General features: G+C 41.1%; 1 long non-coding RNA gene across 1 annotated transcript in view; it reads left to right on the forward strand.

Annotated features, from left to right (window-relative positions):
* Positions 1–21,087, forward strand: part of LOC113898396 — a 161,128-nt gene extending 140,041 nt beyond the window's left edge. Inside the window, exon 3 of the long non-coding RNA XR_003512634.1 lies at positions 20,979–21,087. This is a non-coding gene — a long non-coding RNA (uncharacterized LOC113898396). The remainder of the gene's footprint in view (positions 1–20,978) is intronic.
* Positions 21,088–21,357: the final 270 nt, after the last annotated feature.

Raw genomic sequence — 21,357 nt, forward strand, 5'->3', positions numbered from 1 at the left:
GGGGCTTCTACATTTTATGTAGTGCTTGAGAACGTCCTGGGCAGAGCCTTGTGCAGAGATGGGTTGTGGATTCTGAAAGTCTGTGACTTGATTGCTGGATGCTGAGAGACCAGGGTGGGGCCCACTCTCTTAGAGATGTTTGCGAAGTGACGGTTGAGTTTTTTGTGGCGGTGGTGGTTGGTGACATAATGCTGTGCTCTGATCCCTGCTTGTACCAAGGACTGGGGAGACCACCCCCGACCTGGAGTTTGGGGGTGTGGGAAGAGCTAATCATCACCCTTAGAGCACACTCACTGATCACACCTAGTTGAGGAGAGCAGCAAACCAAGTGTGTGTGTGTGTATGTGTATATGCACACACATGCAATTTAATTCCATAATGCAAGGTAGGCATTATTTGGTAATAAAAATGTGCATTTGCAGAGTTTTATTTCTGGAATCCATATTTCTACACCGGCCAAGGGACTCTGAATTTAATTATTTTCTCTCCACATTCACATTTGTTTGCCCTGTTTCTATTTAATAGATTTAATGGTCTTTTGCTGGTATTTGCTTTTCAATATTTTTTTTCCTTTGAATTCTTTCTGATCATCATTTATTCCTCTCTTCTTTCCTTTCTCTCTCTTCTTCTACACCTTTTTTCAACTTTCTTCTGATCAATTTAGTGAAGCCCAGTTTCACACTCTTTCCAACCACCATGTTGATGCAGGATCTTTTTTTTTTTTTTAAACCATTAAAAGAGTTGAAAGTTCTGTTTAAAAATCCATCTCCCTGTAGTTAGTTGCCAAGAGTGGCTCTGGTGAATGGCTGAACTGAGCTCTTTCTAGAAAGATGTGGTGTGCTTAGTAGCTTAGGCATGTTTGACTCTTTGTGACCCCATGGACTGTAGCCCACCAGGTTCCTCTATCCATGGGAATTCTCCAGGCAAGAATACTGGAGTGGGTTGCCATGCCCTCTTCCAGGGGATCCTCCCCACCCAGGGATCGAATCCAGGTCTCCCGCATTGCAGACAGATCCTTTACCATCTGAGATAACAAAATAGATAGGTTTTAAGCTGCTGGGAAGCTGCCTATAGCATGCACTAGGGCTATAGCAAAAGCATTTGCAAAGACAAGACAATTAATAAATATCCTTGGCACAATTTTCTATTTACAACTTTTGAAATCTGAGAAGGGTTAAAAATGAAGAGACTATAAACCTGTGATGGGATGCTGGTAAGTAGAGGTGTGGTCAGACCCTGAAATGTTGAGGCACTTAGGGGCAATGCATAAAGAATGAGACTATCAAGAAAAATTCTAGAAATTTCTCCACATGGTGAATGCAGCAAACAATGGGAAATTTGCTTCCATACAAGCCTGTATAAGATTGTGTTTATAGCTGTGAATGTAAACAAGGAAGCCAAGCACAGGGCTCACAGCTTGCAGGCGACATCATGTTTTTGTTACAGTGACTGAAAACTATGCATAAAAATTGGAAGATTATTTGGTATTTAAATACCAATGTGAACTTAGTTACAGACCTCTAAAGATTTAATTTTATAATTCCTCTTAACTCCAGAATCTTGTAGCAGGTATTTGCTCTTTAACCACCCATGCCTAATTTTTGACCTATTGGGCCTTGTACTGACTCAATAAAGTAAAGAGATATTTAGTTCAAACCAGAAAGATATCACAACAGTCCTAGGCTATTACGTGCCCAAAGGGAGAAGGCTGATTCTGACAGCAGGGATTATAAATGTTTTAAAGTAATTAAAACCTGATTTGCCTGACTTGATGCATGCCGTTTTCAAAATGTCTAATTGTTTGCACAATTTAAAATAAGGGGGAAAAACATGGCAACTTTACAGAGCCAAGAGGGAGTTGTTTGAAATGGTTCAAGTTCTGTTTAGATTCACGGAGGGGTATTTGAAAGAGCTCAGAGGCTGCGAGAAAGGATATTTTTCCAGATGATTAAATGCAAATATGGTTTAAAAATGCTTAAGAAAATGATTTCAGAATAAGTAGGAAAGAAAAAACGATGGGGGGAGGGCGCACAGAGGTGAAGAAGGGGATTGTTTGGGAGGGATTCCGGCTGTGACCCAGTCTTGACGTCCTGGGATCTGAAGCGTCTTTGTTCTGCGGGATGGGGGAGGCGGCGCTGGCAGGAAGGAAGACAGGAGGATGCTGAGGCAGCACTGGGGCCTTCGGAACGCCTCGCCAAGTACCCAGAATGCACTCTCATCACTTTCCTCTCCAGCCTGGCGGGCACTGCCTACTTTCCCCAGGATGCCTGAGGTTTCTGGGTTCACTCGTGTGTACAGACCCCTGAGCAAGTACAAAAGACCCTCTCTAACCCCCACGCGTCTCCTTTCTAATATTTGATACTAAAACCAACACCACAATGCCCACACCAAAGAACCTGCTAGAAACCACAGTTCTGCTACATCCTTCCCTCCTAAATTCTATCACTTTGAATCTGGCTTATGTTGGGATTGTATTATGGATGAGGTAAGCAGAGATTTAAGTCTCGGCCTTCTATAGCTGATGGCTCAGCCATGTTGCATGCTGGATTCTGGTGGGTGAGTTGGGAGACATCAAAGGCACTTAGGGCTTAAAAGAGTCACACTGCAGGGACATGACGGCAGCACTCCCAAAGACTGGAAGCAGGAATGTCTGTTAGTGAACATTGAGGCAACTGTTCTCCGTGGCGTGTCTGTCAGCTGCGACTGAGGTGAGACCCGGTGCCATGTCTGTTTCCACCTCAATGTTTCTGCTTTGCATCTAACATAAGTTCAGAAAGGGAACATGATCCCTGATTGGAGGAAGTTTCAGGAGCTTCAAGGAATTCTGTTTCCCGTGGGTTTAAATCGTCTACATGCTGACAAGAATGTTTTATCAAGACAAGAATTTTCTTTCAGTCCTGAGTTTTCATCCAACTTACAGAGATTCCGGACTGGAATTGTATTTAGCAGTTGGCAAGGGAGAAAAGGCGAAGGGGAGGACTTCTAAAGGCTTCTTGGACATCAAATGGCTATTTCACAACAACTTTGTGATGAGTTAAGTGTAAATGAATCAGAAACATACGGACCAAATTTCCTTTGAAATTCACATGGGTTTAAGAAATTAAGGCAAAACCGTTCTTGGCAAAGAGAATTTTGGGATTTGCCAAATTCAAGCCATTTGAGAGAGCTGGTCCACTCTTCGTGGACCCAGAATGCTGCCGGGCTCCATCTCTATTCGTTCCTCTTCGCCATCCAATGGTCAAAGTATCCCAAGACCTGGAAAGCTTAAGTCTGACCAGAAGTTGGGCACACAGGAAGTCCTCCGGGGCTTTCCTGGTTGGTTGGGGAGGACCAGCATCATGCTTTGGAGCCAGCAGTGAGAACGGAGCTTGATTTTAGAGTCAGAGGGTCCAGCTGTTTGGATCCTATCCTCATGGGTGCTGCATCGGGGGGTTCTCATCATGGCTGCATCTGGAAACTATGTCTTTGGGGAGAGATTTTTCAACTCTTTTAGGAAGGATTTGGCTACTCAGTGGAGAGCATGCAATTCTGGAGGCAGACAGAAATGTTGGGCAGGAGAACTGACTTCTTTCTCTAGACTTGTATTGTTCCTTCTGCCAAAGAGTGAGCATCCTTGGGGCAGAGACTCAGTGTTGGTGTTATTTGTGTTTTGCACACAGACTTTTCTGTGAGAAATGTCTGCAGTGCTTGTTGTACCAAGTTGAGAATGAATTACAGAGGAAGTGGTTTACAAAATTGCAAAGCTATTTTTTTTTTTTTCCAGTGAAAATCAAAATGTCATCAGAGGAAATGGTCATTTTAGCAACATTTTGGGATTTGGAAATCACTTACTTGTGAAGAGGTTTTCACTGCAGTGGAATGTGTTCAAGTAGAATTTAACCTATAAAGAAGGGAAATGGACTGGAGAGTGGCACTTTTTGTAAGAGGAACAGAGTGAGGGAGGGTGGGTGAGAAGTATAATATCCAGCAGGGAAGCGGGGGACAGTGAAGAGAGAAACTGCAAGTCTGGGATTCAGAAACGTTAGAGGACCAATGTGTCCTGTCTCATGAACCACAGGAAGGGAATCATCTTCTGCCAGCATCTCACCTACTGTGCAAGGAAAGCTGACCCCCTTCTGGTGTCCCAGGCTTAGTGTGTTTTCCCAGAGCTGGTTCCTGAAATGAGATAAGCCGGATGAGCCTGTTCTCTCCTCCAGGCCATGAATATACGGTCCATCCTAGGTGCTCAATAAAATGTTGTCAAATGAATGAAGGTTCTGTTTTGTGGATGGCTGTTGCTGCTGCTGTTGCTGCTGCTAAGTCGCTTCAGTCGTGTCCGACTCTGTGCAACCCCATAGATAGCAGCCCACCAGGCTCCCCCATCCCTGGGATTCTCCAGGCAAGAACACTGGAGTGGGTTTCCATTTCCTTCTCCAAACACTAAAGGAGGAAAAGGCAAAGATGACTGAGGATGAATGATCCCAGAGGGAGGCAACAGAACCCCAAAGAGTCAGAGAGTCCTAAAACAATGTAGAAAGGCCATCATGTAGATGGAAGAGATGCAAAGGACTGAGGGAAGATGAGACGCTATTCAATTTAGCTGTCTGGGAGCATCTTCTAACTTTTCCAAGGAAGATTTCAGAAAAGAGAGAGACAAAAAAAGAACCAAGAGGAGAGAGTTTATGTTGGGGAAGTAGGGTCAGGGGATGTAGATACTGCTGGACTTCTTCCACTCATGTGTCATCCATTGATTCATCTCAGCTATTGTGATGAGCACTGACTGTGATGAGCCAGGGCTTGGGGGAAGCAAACATTGTCTCCAGGAAGCATGTGGTCTTGTAAGAAAAAAAGGACATGCTCCCAAGCAATGATCACAAGCTGATGAAGAGAAACTATAGAAGAGCTGCACCAACTGCTCAAGTTTGAGAGAAAAGGAGGTTCCTTAGGCCAGCCCAAGGAAGAAGGTGATATCCGTGTGGCATCCTGTGCCCTGCCTCATTATACCCCCAAGAGAGCTCTCAGTCTCCCAGCCTTCAGTTTGCCCCAGCTTCCCAGCCTGGCTGTGCCACTCCTGCCAGGGTTCTGCTTGCCTCAGAATTCAGTTTCCCTTCCAATCCCAAGGCAGGTGCTAAGCAAAACCAAACTGAAGCCTGGGGTCAGGGCCACAGGATCCCTTGTTTGAAGGAATGCTGCCTCTCAGGGAGGACAGAGGGCTGGTGAGGTGGAGCGTCCTAGGGTGTGGGTGCCTACCCACTTCATGCCCCATCTTCTCGGATGCCATAGCAACCCTCAGGGGTTTCTGAACATCTGTGTCTACCATGAATGTATGCAAGCTGTTTCCATTTCCTTAGCAAAGGCCCTAAGATACTAGTTTTCATTAGTTCAGGTGTTTGCCTCCTCCAGCTGTTTATTTTTGAAGATAAAGACAATCTGCTGTATATTTTCTTGACTGCTTCAAGGTCACTGGCTTTCAAGGGTTCAGGGCCCCCCTTTTTTCGGTATCTGTCCAATATTAAGTCCTCTGAGGTGGCCTGGTCCCTCTCCAACCTCTCTCTGTTCCTTCCCTAGGTCTTATCCACTCAACTGTCCATCTTCCATCCAGTTCGAAAGGATTTGGGCATGACAAATCCTTTGTCAGACTCCCCTCAAGGAACATCAGCACTTCCCAGAATTCTGCTTAGTTTCCTTGACGATTACTGACCTGCTGGGCCCCTGCCATTCACAACTGCTTGCTTTTTCCATACGTGATCCTGTAGAAAAGAACAGAATTTCTGTAAAAAGAATTAAGCTGGGAAAGAAAAGACATTCTGGCAAAATCTGAAACATAAGCAACATTTATATTTTAGGAACATGTTCCAGCACTAAAGTCACTTTAGTACTTGGAGAACATTAAAATATGTAATGCAGTCAACAACTTGTTTTGCTCATAAATTGACCATATATGATATTCAGTACCAAATCTAATTTATTCAGAAATAATTGAAACTAGCTAGATCAAACTTACTTTTCAATGTTTTACATTTTTCTACAAAATAAATTTTGAGTCGATGAGCTCTGTGGTATTTAACAGCTCTACTTTTTGCCATTGTATGAGCTGGCAAAAAAAAAAAAAAAAACAACCAACTGGAGGATGACAGCCCCAGACAGGCTAGAATGATTCTTAGGGAAATGTAAAAATAACAACGACAGAAAAACAAGGTTGCTCTTCCCTCCATGTTTTCTCCTGGGACATTCTTTTTTACAGTGCTTTCCTTTCCTGTTGGGGGAGAATTTCTAAGGAGACTCCTCAGACTTCGTGCTGAATGAGCCCCTGATGGGCAGGTTGCTCTCTGCCACTCTGGATCTAACTTCTGCTTTCTTCCCTGGCCCTCTGCTCTCTCTAATTCTCTTTCCACGTGGCTTATTTGAAGTATTTGAAGAAAGAAGTATGGGCATGCATTGTTTCCGTTTCACAGCTGGTCTCCTCTGTTGTCTGAGTTATTCTGTGTGTAGACAGACATCTATGAGTAACTCAGGAGGAACACCTGTGATCTGTTAGCAAGGAGGGTCCTCTGGGGTCAGCCTGTGGGCCTTCCTCAGTCAGGGTTCTCACTGAGTAAGGAAGGGTCGGTTTAAGAGGTCTTGATGGTTGGTTGTTAGGATGGTTCCTCCAAGATCAGATGACAGAGTCCCTGAGAGCAGATATATTTTTCTCATCTGGGTAACTCAGTGTTTAACTGTGTACCCAGCACCATAGTAGATGCACAGTATTTGATGTTGCTCAAATGAATGCACATAGAGTTTAAATCTAAAGTGCCCTCAGAAATAGAGTCCTTACATGTCTATGTATATTATATGTTATCTTGGATTTGAAAAATATTGCTATGGGATACTTGAAAGTGAAAGTGTTAGTCGCTCAGTCATGTCTGACTCTTTGCAACCCCGTGGACTGTAGCCCGCCAGGCTCCTCTGTCCATGGAATTCTTGAGGCAGGAATACTGGAGTGGATTGCCATGCCCTTCTCCAGGGGATCTTCCCAACCCAGGGATTGAACCCAGGTCTCCCAAATTATAGGCAGATTCTTTACTGTCTGAGCTTCCAGGGAAGCCCATGGGGGTACTTATGCCAACTCAGTGGTTACAAGCCCAGTAAACTGCTGCCATTGTATTTTAAATGAAATAATGATACAAAGTATTTAGTTGCTGTCATACTTAAAAAATAATCTACAAGGAGAATTTGAACTTTTTGGAGATTAATGTGGACATAAAACATAATCTTGAAGATGTGCTTACTTAGCAAATTTTAGTGTTGCCAAAAAAAACCTTTTTAATCAAGAATTTCCACGGTTATATATATATTTTTAATAAAATGTTATGTTTTGTTCATCCAGGACCCCAAGAGGAAGATGTAAGACAGAATTAAATATGCAGGGATTTTATTAAGGGAAGTGGTCTGTGTGAGAGAAAATAGAGAGGGGGCTGGGAGACCACAGACAACTGGTCCCAAGTGAAGACAGAGGAGGAGATGCTTGGGTGGAGCATCTTTGACTGCTGTGCTGTCTAAAGATGTTCCAGCACAACTGCCCAGAGACTTTGAGCCAAAGTCAGCTGTCAGAAGCGCCCTGGGTCTCTCAGGAATGAGACTGGCTTTGCAATTCTGCAAGGCAGTCATTGGCTGGAAGCAGCTGTGGGAGGTGTGGTCACTTACAGAGTCCCCCTGTAATGAAAGGTCACATTCTCATGGTGGTCACATCTATATTTGATTCATCTGAAACACACAAGAATAGCACTATGTGAGGAAACATCTTTCTCTTTATACTGGAAGTCAGATTTATTGAAAATCCTGGGAAACTGTCCAGGATTTCCAATGAATAAGGTATATAATTTTATATGGAATGTTTCAAGTGAACATTCTAGCAATAATGTCAATAGAATAGTATACCACACTGGCATTGATTTCCAAATCCTATCCCCTCCTCTTGTCTTTGTAATAGAGTCCCTGACTTATAGCTAAGTCTATATCAGTCCAGAATAAAGATCAGTTTCCCAGTCTGCCTCATAGTAGATGTGAGTGTGACAAGTTTGTGACTGACAAAAGTGGAAGAGTTGTGTGCAACTCATAGGATGAGTATGAATGGAAATAGTATACCCTTCTTGTTGGCTAGAATACAGATGTGATGGTTGGAGTCTGAGCAACTATATTAAACCCTTAGGTAGAAATCTCATGCTGAATAATGACAGGTTAACAGTGTAGAAAGAGGCTGGAATCCTGATTCATGGGCTACCATACCAGCCCTAATTGCCCACCTCTTGCTGCGATTCATGGGCTCGCAAAGAGTCGGACATGACTGAGCGACTGATCTGATCTGATCTGAGACCTCTATTTTGAGTAAAGGTAGTAGACTTCTATCTTTTAAATGTCACTCTTATTTTTGGCTTTCTAGCACTCAGAACTAAACCTAATTTTACTAATATAGGCAGCTGTTTCTGAAATAGGGACCAGAGAGATTGAAAGTAACATGTTCCTTATGACAGAACTAATAAGTAGTGAAGTTGGATTTTTACCCAGTTCTCCTGACTTTTAGGTTGGATGCCCTTGAAATTAACTTTGAAGGGTAACTAAATTAAATTTCACTGTGCCACAGTTATCCAGGCATTGCTGAACACATTAAGAGAGGTCCCTCTGAGCCTAAGCGTCTTTCTAGATGGAGTGAAACATTGCTACCAACATTACAGGGTTTCTGAATTATTTTGATTAGATAATAATGACTATGTATGTATCTATTATACTATCTATCTATTTTGTAAATGCCAAGTCCTCAAAATGAAGTCACTTTATCATCATCAATTTACTGACTTCAAACTTGAAGTCAGTAAAAAAAAGCTTACCTTCCTTTATACAAGGTGTAACTGACCCCAAGAAGCTTCAGGCAAAGTCTAACCAGATTATTAAGGGGTAGACCAGAGCATAAGGGAGGAGAAGACTTTATCACTTCAATAGACAATATATGATATTTTTCACTTCAATAGACAATATATGATATTTGTCACTAATTGTTTCCATAGCTTATCATCTCTGTGGCACCGTAAGCTTCTTAGAATCCAGAGTCATGTCTCACACTTTCAAGTGCGCTGTATTTACCATGCAGGGGCTTCCCAGGTGGCACTAGTGGTAAAGAACCCGCCTGCCAATGCAGAAGACATAAGAGACGCAAGTTCGATCCCTGGATCAGGAAGATCCCCTGGAGGAGGAAATGGCAACCCACTCCAGTATTCTTGCCTGGATAATCCCATGGACAGAGGAACCTGTCGGGCTACAGTCCATAGGGTCGCAAAGATGTGGACACGGCTGAAGCGACTTAGCATGCAGCAGGCACAGTGAATATTTGTTGGTTAATTGGTTGGTTGCTTGATAATAACCACGAATATTACTCCTTGCAGTTAAAAAGCTGTGAGAGCCCTGAACACTACCGTTTTTAAAACACGATGTTCTTCTAAATTCTTGACCCCACTTTTATCTTTTCTGACAAAAATAAAAGCAAAATAGATACTGATTGCTTAAATTACCAAATTTTGGGTTCATTTCTTTAGGTTTTTGAACCAAACTCCCCTTTTTTATGTCTTATTTTAACTCATAAACTTGACTTTGTCTCTAAAACATGGGGAAAATGACAAAACCTTTTATTCTGAAGTTAATTCACAATAAATTATGTAGCTTGTTTGTACAATTTTTTAGCTCAGAATCATGTTTATGTGAATCTATAATATTCCATTTGATGCTAATGATTAAACCTAGTGAAGTAATGGAAATTTTGTTATGGAATATTTGGTGCTATTATAATTCTAATGGAATGAATTAATAAGCAAGAAGTCATAGGATCATAATCTCCCTACAGCTTGAACAATGACTTTGAATCTCAGGTCACTCTCAGAAGTAAGAGACTTACTTCAAAAGACAAGGGTCTAAGCTCCCCTCCTTATACATTTATATAAAATAAAGATAACCCTGTCCTGCCAATTGCAAATGAGATCATATTGCATGAATGTGTTTGATTGTTATATTACATTCCATTCCACAAGGTAATAGCAAATGTAGAAAATTGTTCCAGAAACAAAACATAAAAAAAGAATCGCATAGATGAGCTAATTCACATAAAAGTCCCTTTAAATGTAGCCACATGAGTTATTATTAAATATTTGAACAATAAATCTCAGGAACTGTATATAGACAGGACAATGGCTATAGTGCTAAGATATTTAATAATGTCAAGAAATATTTTAAATTTCTGAAGCTTGCACTTTTTTGACTGGCTAGAAGGATGCATTTGAGTGATTACTGACACTATTTTGAGCAGCTCTAAGGATGTTCATAGTCACAAAGTGACCTTTCCTGCAACATTGCACAGTTAGCAACATTTCTGGGTTATGACAGGAAGAGGCAGCAGCCGTACCATGGGTTCAAATCTCAGCTTAGCCACTAGCTAAGAATAGAACTTGGTACAAGTCACTTAACTGTCTTGACCTGAATGTTAGTTTCGCTCTTGGCAAAATTAAAGGTTTGAATTTGCCCTTTCAAGTTGACATTCACCTTCCAACTGGAATACCCTACATTCTACTGCAATGTATACAACACAGAATTAAAATATAAGAAATATGACTCCAACACAAACAGTTGCTCATGGAGCTGAAATTTTGATGCATTTGTTTGGTGGAAACACTACACAGGGGAAATATTTAGTGGGGGAAAAGCTGACATCACATTTGGGCTGGGGGCTGACTTGTAAAACAGAGGAATGGTGGGTGCAGAGATTATGTTCCTTAACTGTGAAAGTTTGGAGTCACAAATTCTGTGTGCATATGACTCAGATGAAATATGAAACAATTATTAGATATTTTCTAACTACCCAGGGGTTTGTAATTGTGTTTGACCAAACACATGGTTGACATCACATTTTTCAATTTTTATCCAGATGTTAGGTGTCATATGAGCCCAGCCAAAGGCGGTCCATACTTCACAAAGGCAATTGTTAAGTGATGAAAAAAAAAATCAGTTCTTTTAGTTGCCACAGAGAACGTTAAAACACCAAATTATTGACTCGGGCTTGACTTTAGCATGGTTGAGTTCAGCCAAACTGAACTGTATTTTATGGCCTAACTGGGTGATTATTGGTTCAGCTCCATTTTTTTGCTGTTTATGCTATCAGTCTGCTTTATATTTTTTTTAAAAAATATGCCCCATCCCCTTCACTTTCAGCAGACAACCTCATTCTATGGTTTAGGGCTCTTTCAGCAAATGAGGGAAAACATAGCTCAAGTTGACTTCAGCAAATTGGAATTTACTGATTAAACTCACTGAAAAGTCCAGGAAAAGATGGAGGTTCAAATAAAGCTCAGAGATAAACCTCAATCTCTGAAACAGAGACTTGTTTTTCTCACCTTCTCTCTCACCTCCATTCCTTCTGGTTTATCTCTATATTTTTCCCACCACAGGAACAAAATAACTCCTATGGTCTTTGCTTGAAACCCTATGGGAAACATTTATCTGCCTCTTAATCATTTTATTTTTTTTGCCATAGCAAATATCCCATCCAATCATCCAGTTAGCTCCAGTTGTAACACATGCCTAGACCTGTCTATAGATGGCAGAATGTGGTGCTCAGATTTACTGAGGCCATGATCACGTGCTCCACTTAAGCATCAGACGGTGGAGAATGGAAAGGGGTGGTCTCCAAGGGAAGTCAAGATTCCCTTACCCAAAGAAGGGGGCATGGATGCTGGGCAATTAAGCCCATGTGTCCTCTGCACTTGGAACCTACTTCATTCAGACAAGTGGACCCTCTTTCAACTTCCCAGTTCACATCCTCTTGCTTGTTGTGGTCTCAGAAGAATAAAATTCCTCCTCTTGTTCACAGGGAACCTATACATCAGTTGTCCTGTCTCCTTCCATCTGGTCAAGGATCTGACTTCATCAGTCACGGTTACTATTTCATGTATCTTTACTTTCTCCCTTTCTGCTGGCTCTTGCCTTAGTGTATAAAGCTGCTCAGGTCTATCTTATAATGCACACACACACAATCTCTCTCTCTCTCTCTCTCACACACACACACACACACACTCACCTCATTATTTTGCCCCATCTGCCTTTTTAATTAGCATCTAATATGTCAGACTTTATTTTTCTGGGCTCCAAAATCACTACAGATGGTGACTGCAGCCATGAAATTAAAAGATGCTTACTCCTTGGAAGGAAAGTTATGACCAACCTAGATAGCATATTCAAAAGCAGAGACATTACTTTGCCAACAAAGGTTCGTCTAGTCAAGGCTATGGTTTTTCCTGTGGTCATGTATGGATGTGAGAGTTGGACTGTGAAGAAGGCTGAGTGCCGAAGAATTGATGCTTTTGAACTGTGGTGTTGGAGAAGACTCTTGAGAGTCCCTTGGACTGCAAGGAGATCCAACCAGTTCATCCTGAAGGAGATCAGCCCTGGGATTTCTTTGGAAGGAATGATGCTAAAGCTGAAACTCCAGTACTTTGGCCACCTCATTCGAAGAGTTGACTCATTGGAAAAGACTCTGATGCTGGGAGGGATTGGGAGCAGGAGGAGAAGGGGACGACAGAGGATGAGATGGCTGGATGGCATCACTGACTTGATGGACGTGAGTCTGAGTGAACTCTGGGAGTTGGTGATGGACAGGGAGGCCTGGCGTGCTGCGATTCATGGGGTCGCAAATAGTCGGACACGACTGAGTGACTGATATGATCTGATCTGATCTGAATGTGTTGCCTCTCCTTTTTCTAAGGGTTTTTTCCTCCTAAAAGTATGTCTATGCTCTTTGTCTTTCCTTTTTTTTTATGTACCTCTCACTCTCAACCCGCTGTGGATACACACCTATGACACCAGCTTTCAGTGTTACTAAAGGTTTGTTTGTGAAGAAAGACCCCATTGAATTTAAAGGAAGAAATGTTTTTCTCCCAGCTTTATTGAGATATAATTGACATACAGCACTGTGTAAGATTAAGATGTTCAACATAGTAATTTGATTTGCATACTTTATGAAGTAATTATCACCATAATTTTAGTGGATATCCATCATCTCATATGGACTTCCCTTGTGGTCCAGTTGGTAAAGAATCTGCCTGTAATGTGGGAGACCTGGGTTTGATCCCTGGGTTGGGAAGATACCCTGGAGAAGGGAAAGGCTACCCACTCCAGTGTTATGGCCTAGAGAATTCCATGGACTGTATAGTCCATGGGGTTGAAAAGAGTCAGACACGACTAAGTGACTTTCACTTCCACTTTCCTTTCACTTTCATCATTTCATATAGGAACAAAATTAAAGAAATATAAAAATATTTTCTGGTGATGAGAACTCTTAGGATTTACTCTTTTAACAGTTTTCATATTTAATGTACAGCAGTTGTCTTTATCCTGTTGTATATTACATTCATAGCACTTATCTATGTTATAACTGGAAGTTTGGACCTGTTGACTACCTCCATCTAGTTACCCCTTCCTCCCTTCCCCACCCCTAGCCTCTAGGAACCACAAATCTGATCTCCTTTTCTATGAGTTTGTTTGTTTTTGATATATAATTGACCTATAACATTGCTAGTTCCTATTATATAACATGTGTGCATTCGTGCTAAGTCACCTCAGTCATGTCCAACTCTGACCCTGGCTCCTCTGTGCATGGGGATTCTCCAGGCAAGAATACTGGAGTGGGTTGCCAGGGGATCTTCCCAACCCAGGGACTGAACCTAGGTCTCTTGCATTGCAAATGGATTCTTTACCATCTGAGGCACCTGGGAAAACCCCAGGGATTAAATCCATATCTATTAAGTCTATTGTGTCTCCTGCATTGACAACACTTAGGTGGCTTAGGTTAAGGCACTTAGATTGCTTCCATATCTCGGTTATTGTAAATAAGTCTGTACTGAACATAAGGGTGCATATATCTTTCCTGATTAATGTGCTTGTTTTCTTCTGATAAATCTCCAGGAGTGGCATTTCTGGATCATATGGCAGTGCATGTATGAGGGTGTGAGAGTGTAGTCTTCTGCATGAAGCTGTCCAGTTTTCCCAAGGCTATTTATTGAAGAGGCTTTATTTTAAACCCCATTGTATATTTTTGCCTCCTTTGTTGCTGATTTAATCACCCATGTAAATGTGGGTGAGATGAGACAAAATAGGAAATTAGAAGCTTTTGATTTAGGGAGCAGAGTTTAAGGAAGTGGCTGCTAGCTTCACAAAATTGTAGTAAATACAACCCCAAAGCCTACTGCTTGTAGCACTGAAGGAGCTGCTTTGGGAAGATGTACAGAAGCCTCTGGTAACCATCCAGAGTCACCAAGCACATACCTTCAGGGATCACATCCTCTTCTCTCCTGCCTTCTAGTTCTCATGTAAGCAACTTTTATTGACAGAATTGAATGAAAACAGTACTGTCAAGGGAGATGGAGAGATGTATTCTCTAGACTTTGGCCCCTGCCGTATGAGGAGGAGCTCAGAAGTGAGACACTAGTCCTGAATGTTAATAGACAGTCTCTGGCACATTGTCAGACACAGGCATTTTGTTCTCCTCTCCCCATATTTATTTATTTATTCATTTATTTTTGCTGAGGCTTGTGTCCTTGAGCTAATTCTTGCTTACACTGTGATCTCCCCTTGGTCATTACTACTCTCATCATTCTAGTTACCAGCAGGCTGCTGATGACTTAGTCTATAGCTCTAAGGATTTCTCTCTGAATTTCATGTTTGTACAGGTCTCTATAAGGCCTTTTTTATCTGATTCACCCATAAGGACCACAAACTCAACTAGCTTGAGAATGAAATCTATGTATTTGCTTCCAAACTTCCTCTTCCTCTTCCTCCAAATCCTCCTTTAAGCACATATTCAATTACTCAATCTAATTTTTAAAATCTTTCCTGTCTTCCCCATCCCTACTCTACTGTCCTGGCTCAGTAACTCAGCATCTTTACCTGGGCCATCACAGTCTCCTACCTGGGCTTCCTTCTCCCAACCTTACCCATCTTGAATCTGTTCTTCAAAGCTGAAGGGACTAATCTAAAACATTAATCTGCATTGATTCATTTTTTGCTCAGAACACTTGATTGGCTATAAGGCTAGAAAAAGGAAATATCAGATAATTCTCAATAATTCATCAAAGAAAGTAGACTGATGGGCTACACATATTCATTCATGGAAGACCAAATGAAGATGAAAATTGGAACAGGGAGAGAAAAAATTGTATTCCAAATGCTTTGATTCCTGTTACCCAGAATGAATGTTCCAGTGTATTGAGTGAGGTTTAAGAAGAGGAAAATCTGATGAAGAAGCCAGTCTCTTATGTCCTTGTTTTTAATATGGAGTCTATTAAACAGTCTCCTTATATTTGCAAGCTTTGTGTTGATTTCTCATGTATTCTTAGTTTATTTCTTATATTCAGTATGTGGACTTCAACATGTGGACTCTTTAGACACCAGGTAGAATCCTTTTCTAGGAGATTTTTCCCTTGATTCTGTTTTATGTAGCAGGGTTGTATTTCTCCTTAGTCTCTCTTGTCTTTCTGACCATCTTCTTCCCATGAATCATATTCTGGGCTTCCCAGGTGGTGTTAGTGGTAAAGAATCTTCTGCCAATGCAGCAGATGCCAGAGATGTGGGTTGGATCCCTGGGTCGGGAAAATCCCCTGGAGGAAATGGCTACCCACTCCCATATTCTTACCTGGAAAATTCTATGGACAGAGGAGACTGGGGGGTTACAGTCTATGGGATTGCAAAGAGTCAGACATGACTGGAGCGACTGAACATGCACTTGCAAGCTGAACCACAGCCCTCATTGATAGTGATGTTCTGACTGCTTCCTTCATCTGAGTTAGTGTGGGTCTGTGAGGAGAAAAAATACAAGTAATACTGTCTAAATGCCACTCGGAGAAGTGCAGAGGGGAAAAATACTGGTAAAGTAACCTTCTCTCTTGAAAGTAGATGTGTTTCCACGTGCTTCCTTACTGTTTCTCTGCACATCTTTCCACATCTTAGCTCTCTCTACCTCTGCTTTCTATCACATTTAATATCACACTATCATATTTCATATCACACTCTCATCTCCCTCATCATTGATCATTTGCTCCTTCCTCTTCTCCAACCCCACCATGCAATGAGTAACCTGTTGTGGATTCTTTAAATTCTAACTTCATACTGGCATTTGAGTCATTATGGAGACTGATGGAGAATGATATAGGAAACAAGAGAAAACAAAATTTTTTAACATTTTAAGCAAAACTTCTGATAAATTTTTATACTAATTTAGGGAGTAGATCTTCTGCTGACAGATTAATATTTTCCCTCTAATAGTGGAAACATTGCACATAAGCAAAACTATAATCCCCTATATATAGCAACTTATTAGCATATTTGGTTTGAGCTTAATTATGTGACAAGTACAATCTCTCCCCACTTGAAAAGAAACAGAAAAGGGAAAAGTGGACCTTTAATGATGTTGACAATGATGATATTTACTTGTTTACAGGATCTTTCCTGAACATTAGAGTTCTTAACCCATCCAGACATAAAATCAGTGTGGTATGTAGAAGGCAATGGCACCCCACTCTAGTACTCTTGCCTGGAAAATCCCACGGACGGAGGAGCCTGGTAGGCTGCAGTCCATGGGGTCGCTAAGAGTCAAACATGACTGAGTGACTTCACTTTCACTTTTCACTTTCATGCATTGGAGAAAGAAATGGCAACCCACCCCAGTATTCTTGCCTGGAGAATCCCAGGGACGGGGGAGCCTGGTGGGCTGCCATCTCTGGGGTCGCACAGAGTCGGACACGACTGAAGCGACTTAGCAGCAACAACATGTAGTGATTAAGACCACAGTTTCTGGAGTCAGACTGTTTAGGTTCAAGTCAGCTTTTCCAGTTACCACCTGTGGTGAATTTGATAAGTTTTTTAATCTGCCATTGCTCCATCTCTAAAATGAGAATACTGGTAGTTCGTAGGGCTGTTGTGAGAATTATGTAAGTTGATATGAAAATAGTACTTAAATCCCTTCCTGGGATATGAAACTTTATATATGACACACTATAAAAATGTATAATTGAAGACCAGTGTAAGAGCTCTTTTAAAATTACCTTATTTATAGTTTTAGGGCATTTTGGGGGTGGGGAACTTCCTCCAGTGGCCTTTTCCTGTCCAAAAGTGAAGTTTATACTTGTTCTATACTGTCGACGCTAGGAGATTCTTAGTAACCTGCACTTTTAAAGAAATGCTTTATGAAGTACTCTATCAGTTTGAAAATTATTAGATACTCCTCCTAGAAGTCAAAGACCACATTCAAAACAAATTATATGCGTGTTTCCTAAAACTGTTAATGTGCTAATCTGTTAGTTTCCTGATCTAGGCACAATGCCATGGTATTGCGCAAGAGCAACACGCCATCATTCCTGAAGATTTCACATAAATATTACCCACTGTGCTTCACATTTCCAAGTATTATCCTTCCAGTGAAAGTCAACAAGCTAGAACTGGCATTGGGAAGAGTAGAATGATTTCACCTCAAATTACAGCCCTAAGTCCTTCTAATAAGGAAACATTGGCTGATTAGACTATTAATTCTTTTACTCTAGTATAGTTTGATTCTGCATTTTAACAATGAAACCATGACTTGTGAGACACATTTTCTACTTTTCCCTTGGAAAAGATTGCTAAATATTTCTGGGGTTCGTGGATAGCACTGTTGAATGTTAGGGAAAGGGAGAAGCCATCTTTTAGCCACTGAGAGTGTATGTCTGTTGTGACAGAAGAATGAGACAGAAACAGTACCAGAGAACAGGGTGAGAAGCTGCTTTGGTTATACTCTGGGAGGACTGTAGGTGGAAGGATGGATCCAACAGGACAGGGAACCATATCTCTTCCCTCTTATGGCTGTGTCTTATTTTACTGTTACAAGCTCTGATGATTTTCCCTTCTTAGTACAGTTCTGAACTTCTGACCTTAGCTGAAATTAGGAGATTCTCAAACATTCAGGTTTTGTACAGTTTCTAAGATTTTATGTTCTGGTGCACGCATGCTCAGTCACTCAGTCGTGTCTGACTCTTTGACACCCCATGGACTATAGCTTGCCAGGCTCCTCTGTTCATGGGATTTTCCAGGCAAGAACACTGGAGTAGGTTGTCAATTCCTCCTCAAGGGGATCTTCCTGATCCAGTGCTCAGAACCCAAGTCTCCAGCATCTCCTGCCTTGGCTTGCAGATTCGTTATCATTGAACCACCTGGGGAGCCTTTCCATTCCCAGTCTTGAATAAATGATTACAATTGTACACGCTCAAGTTTTTCCTTTCCTTCTTTCTCCGCTCCTTCCTCCCTCCCTCCTTCCCTCCCTTCCTTCCTTCTCTTTTTCTTTTCTTTTTTGGTTTGGCTTTACTTATTTTATCCCAGGCGACTCGCCTCTTAAAAATAATAATGATAATTCAAGCATAACTGGGTTTTCAGGTTTTCAGGGGAGCACGATGCTACATGTTATTTTTGAGGGTTAACAGTCAAACCATAGGTTAGACATGTCCACATGCCCATTCTTGGCCACAAAAATCCCTTTTGCTTCAAATACACTATAGTGCTCTATAATCTGCAACTGGGCATAATTGACAGGCTTGCATTTTGCCTCAGGGCTTAGTCACAAGATAGCTTTTCTTGCTGTCTACCCAGTAGGAAGGCTCTGTATTCCTTTAGGCCTCTCGTGGCTAAACTCTTTCACTCTTTTGCCAGTAGCATCTGCTCCTCTGTGAGAGAGAAAGTCACCAAGTTTTAGAAAAAAGAGCTAAATCTATCATTTATGGTGTGTTGACCCTCTAGAAAGTGCTTTATATAAATTATCTTAGAATTATCATAGAATTAGGGGTTATTGATTCTATCTCTGCCTTATATTTGGCATAACAAATATAAGGGTGATCTGGTGGATGAATAAAAGTTATTTACAAGCTGTTAAATAATTGGTGGGCTTCCCTGGTGGTTCAGAGGTAAATTCTCCACCTGCCAGTACAAGGGACTTGGGTTTGACCCCTGGAGCAGGAAGATCGCCTAGAGAAGGAAATGGCAACCCACTCCAGTATTCATGTCTCAAGCTTCCTTACCAGGTAATGAAGGTGCTTATTCATCTTTGTGGACGTTCAGTCAATGTTGAATGGTTGGAAGATGGATTAAAAAAAGAATAAGTGAACAAATGATCCACTCTGAAGTTACAGGAGCAGAATAATGCTATGTTTTCTCTGCAAAGCATTGTAGAATGAGGGGTTCCAGTTTAATGGAAATGTCATCTTTTGTGTGTTTACAAATCTATACTAAATATTTTAGATGTGCTGAATACATCCACAAAGACATTCAGTCTGTCCACTTCTGAAGCCTCATTTTAATCTTAGTGTTTCCATGCCAGCCTGCTGTGGAAGCTTCCCCTGTGCCAGGCTTAGACCCTCCATGGGGCATTTGCACCTGCTTGTCCCCACCTAGAAATTTCATCCCTTTCTTCCTTGTGATGTTAGCTTCCACAAATCCTCAGAACTGCCCCTGCCCCAACTAGTGCTCATTTCCTCAGGGAAAGCTTTTCTGATTCCATTTACTAATAGTAATGAAAATAACAATGAGTGTCAACCATAATAGTTAGCATTTATTGAGATTATACTCTATGACAGGTACTGTTATAGCACTTACATTGATCATCTCATATAATCCCCCACAACAGGGAGAAAGGGACCATCATTAACCTCATTTAAAGATAAAAAAGTAACACACCATTGTAAATCAACTATACCTCAATAAAAACAATAAGAAAAAGATTCACTTGTCAATGTGCATTTAGGCTGCTTCTATGTGTTGGCTGGAGAAGGGAATGGCAATCTACTCCGGTATTCTTGCTTGGAGAATTCTATGGACAGAAGCCTGGTGGGCTACAGTCCATGGGGTAACAAAGAGTCAGACACTACTAAGCGACTCTCACACACACACACACACACATGCCTTGGCTATTGTAACTAGTGTTGCTCTGAACTTTGGGGTCCATGCATCTTTTTGAATTAGAGCTTTCTCTGGATACATGCTCAGGAGTGGGATTGCTGGATCATGTGGTAACAGTATTTTTCATTTTTAAAGGAACCTCCATATTATTCTCCTAAATGTCCATCAATAGATGAATGGATAAAGAAGATGTGATATGTATATATATGTACACAACATATATACATGTATATATGTGTATATACATGTATATTTATATAAACATATATATATATATATATATAGTGGAATATTACTCAGCCACAAAAAGAATGAAATACTTCCATTTGCAGCAACATGGATGGACCTAGAGGTGATCAAACTAAGTAAACTAAGTCAGACAGAGAGAGACATATATGATATCACTTAATATATGGAATCTTAAAAAAATCGTACAAATGAGCTTGTTTACAAAACAGAAATAGACTCGCAGACATAGAAAACAAACTTACAGATACCAACGGGGAAAGGGCAGGAAGAGATAAATTGAGAATTTAGAATTGACAGATATACATGACCATATATCAAATAGATAAACAACGAGGACCTACTGTACAGCCGCTGCCGCCGCCAAGTCACTTCAGTCGTGTCTGACTCTGTATAGCAGGGGAAACTATATTAGGTATCTTATAATAGCCTATAATGGAAAAGAATCTGAAAAAGAATCTAAATATGCATACATATGTATGTATAACTGAATTACTTTGCTGTATACTTGAAACACTGTAAATCAACTACACTTCAAAAAAATTAAAAATAGATAAAAATAAGTAAATGAAGTTCAGAGTAATTAGGCAGCGTATCAAAACTAACACAGATGAAGCACACCAAGTTTTCAGTCATGCATCCTCTTCAGAATTATTATCCCAAGTGCAATTCAATATTCACTTGCATGAGTTGTTGATTAATGTCCCTGTAATCCAGCAGATTGTAAGCTCAGTAGCGTCACTATATCTCTGTTTCTTTTACAGAGCCAGATGCTGTTTGGATAATCAGTAAACACTTGTTGCAGAGAAGGCAATGGCACCCCACTCCAGTACTCTTGCCTGGAAAATCCCATGTACGGAGGAGCCTGGCAGGCTGCAGTCCATGGGGTTGCTGAGGGTCGGACACAACTGAAGTGACTTAGCAGCAGCAAGCACTTGTTGAATGAAAGTATTCTTTTGTTTGATCCAATATTTTAGGCTGGTATTGATCCAGGCAGTGTTACTATTTCTCTATAACTGTCAGAAGGAAGCTTTAATGGCACGTATTAGCATGGATCCCCTTTTGTTCGAGTTCTATTTCTCACCTTGCCACCTGCCATGATAGTTGATGTATACTAATGAACAGACAACTGGTCTCAGAGAG

This window comes from Bos indicus x Bos taurus, chromosome 9 (assembly GCF_003369695.1).
Source record: "Bos indicus x Bos taurus breed Angus x Brahman F1 hybrid chromosome 9, Bos_hybrid_MaternalHap_v2.0, whole genome shotgun sequence".
Taxonomy (NCBI): Eukaryota; Metazoa; Chordata; class Mammalia; order Artiodactyla; family Bovidae; genus Bos; species Bos indicus x Bos taurus.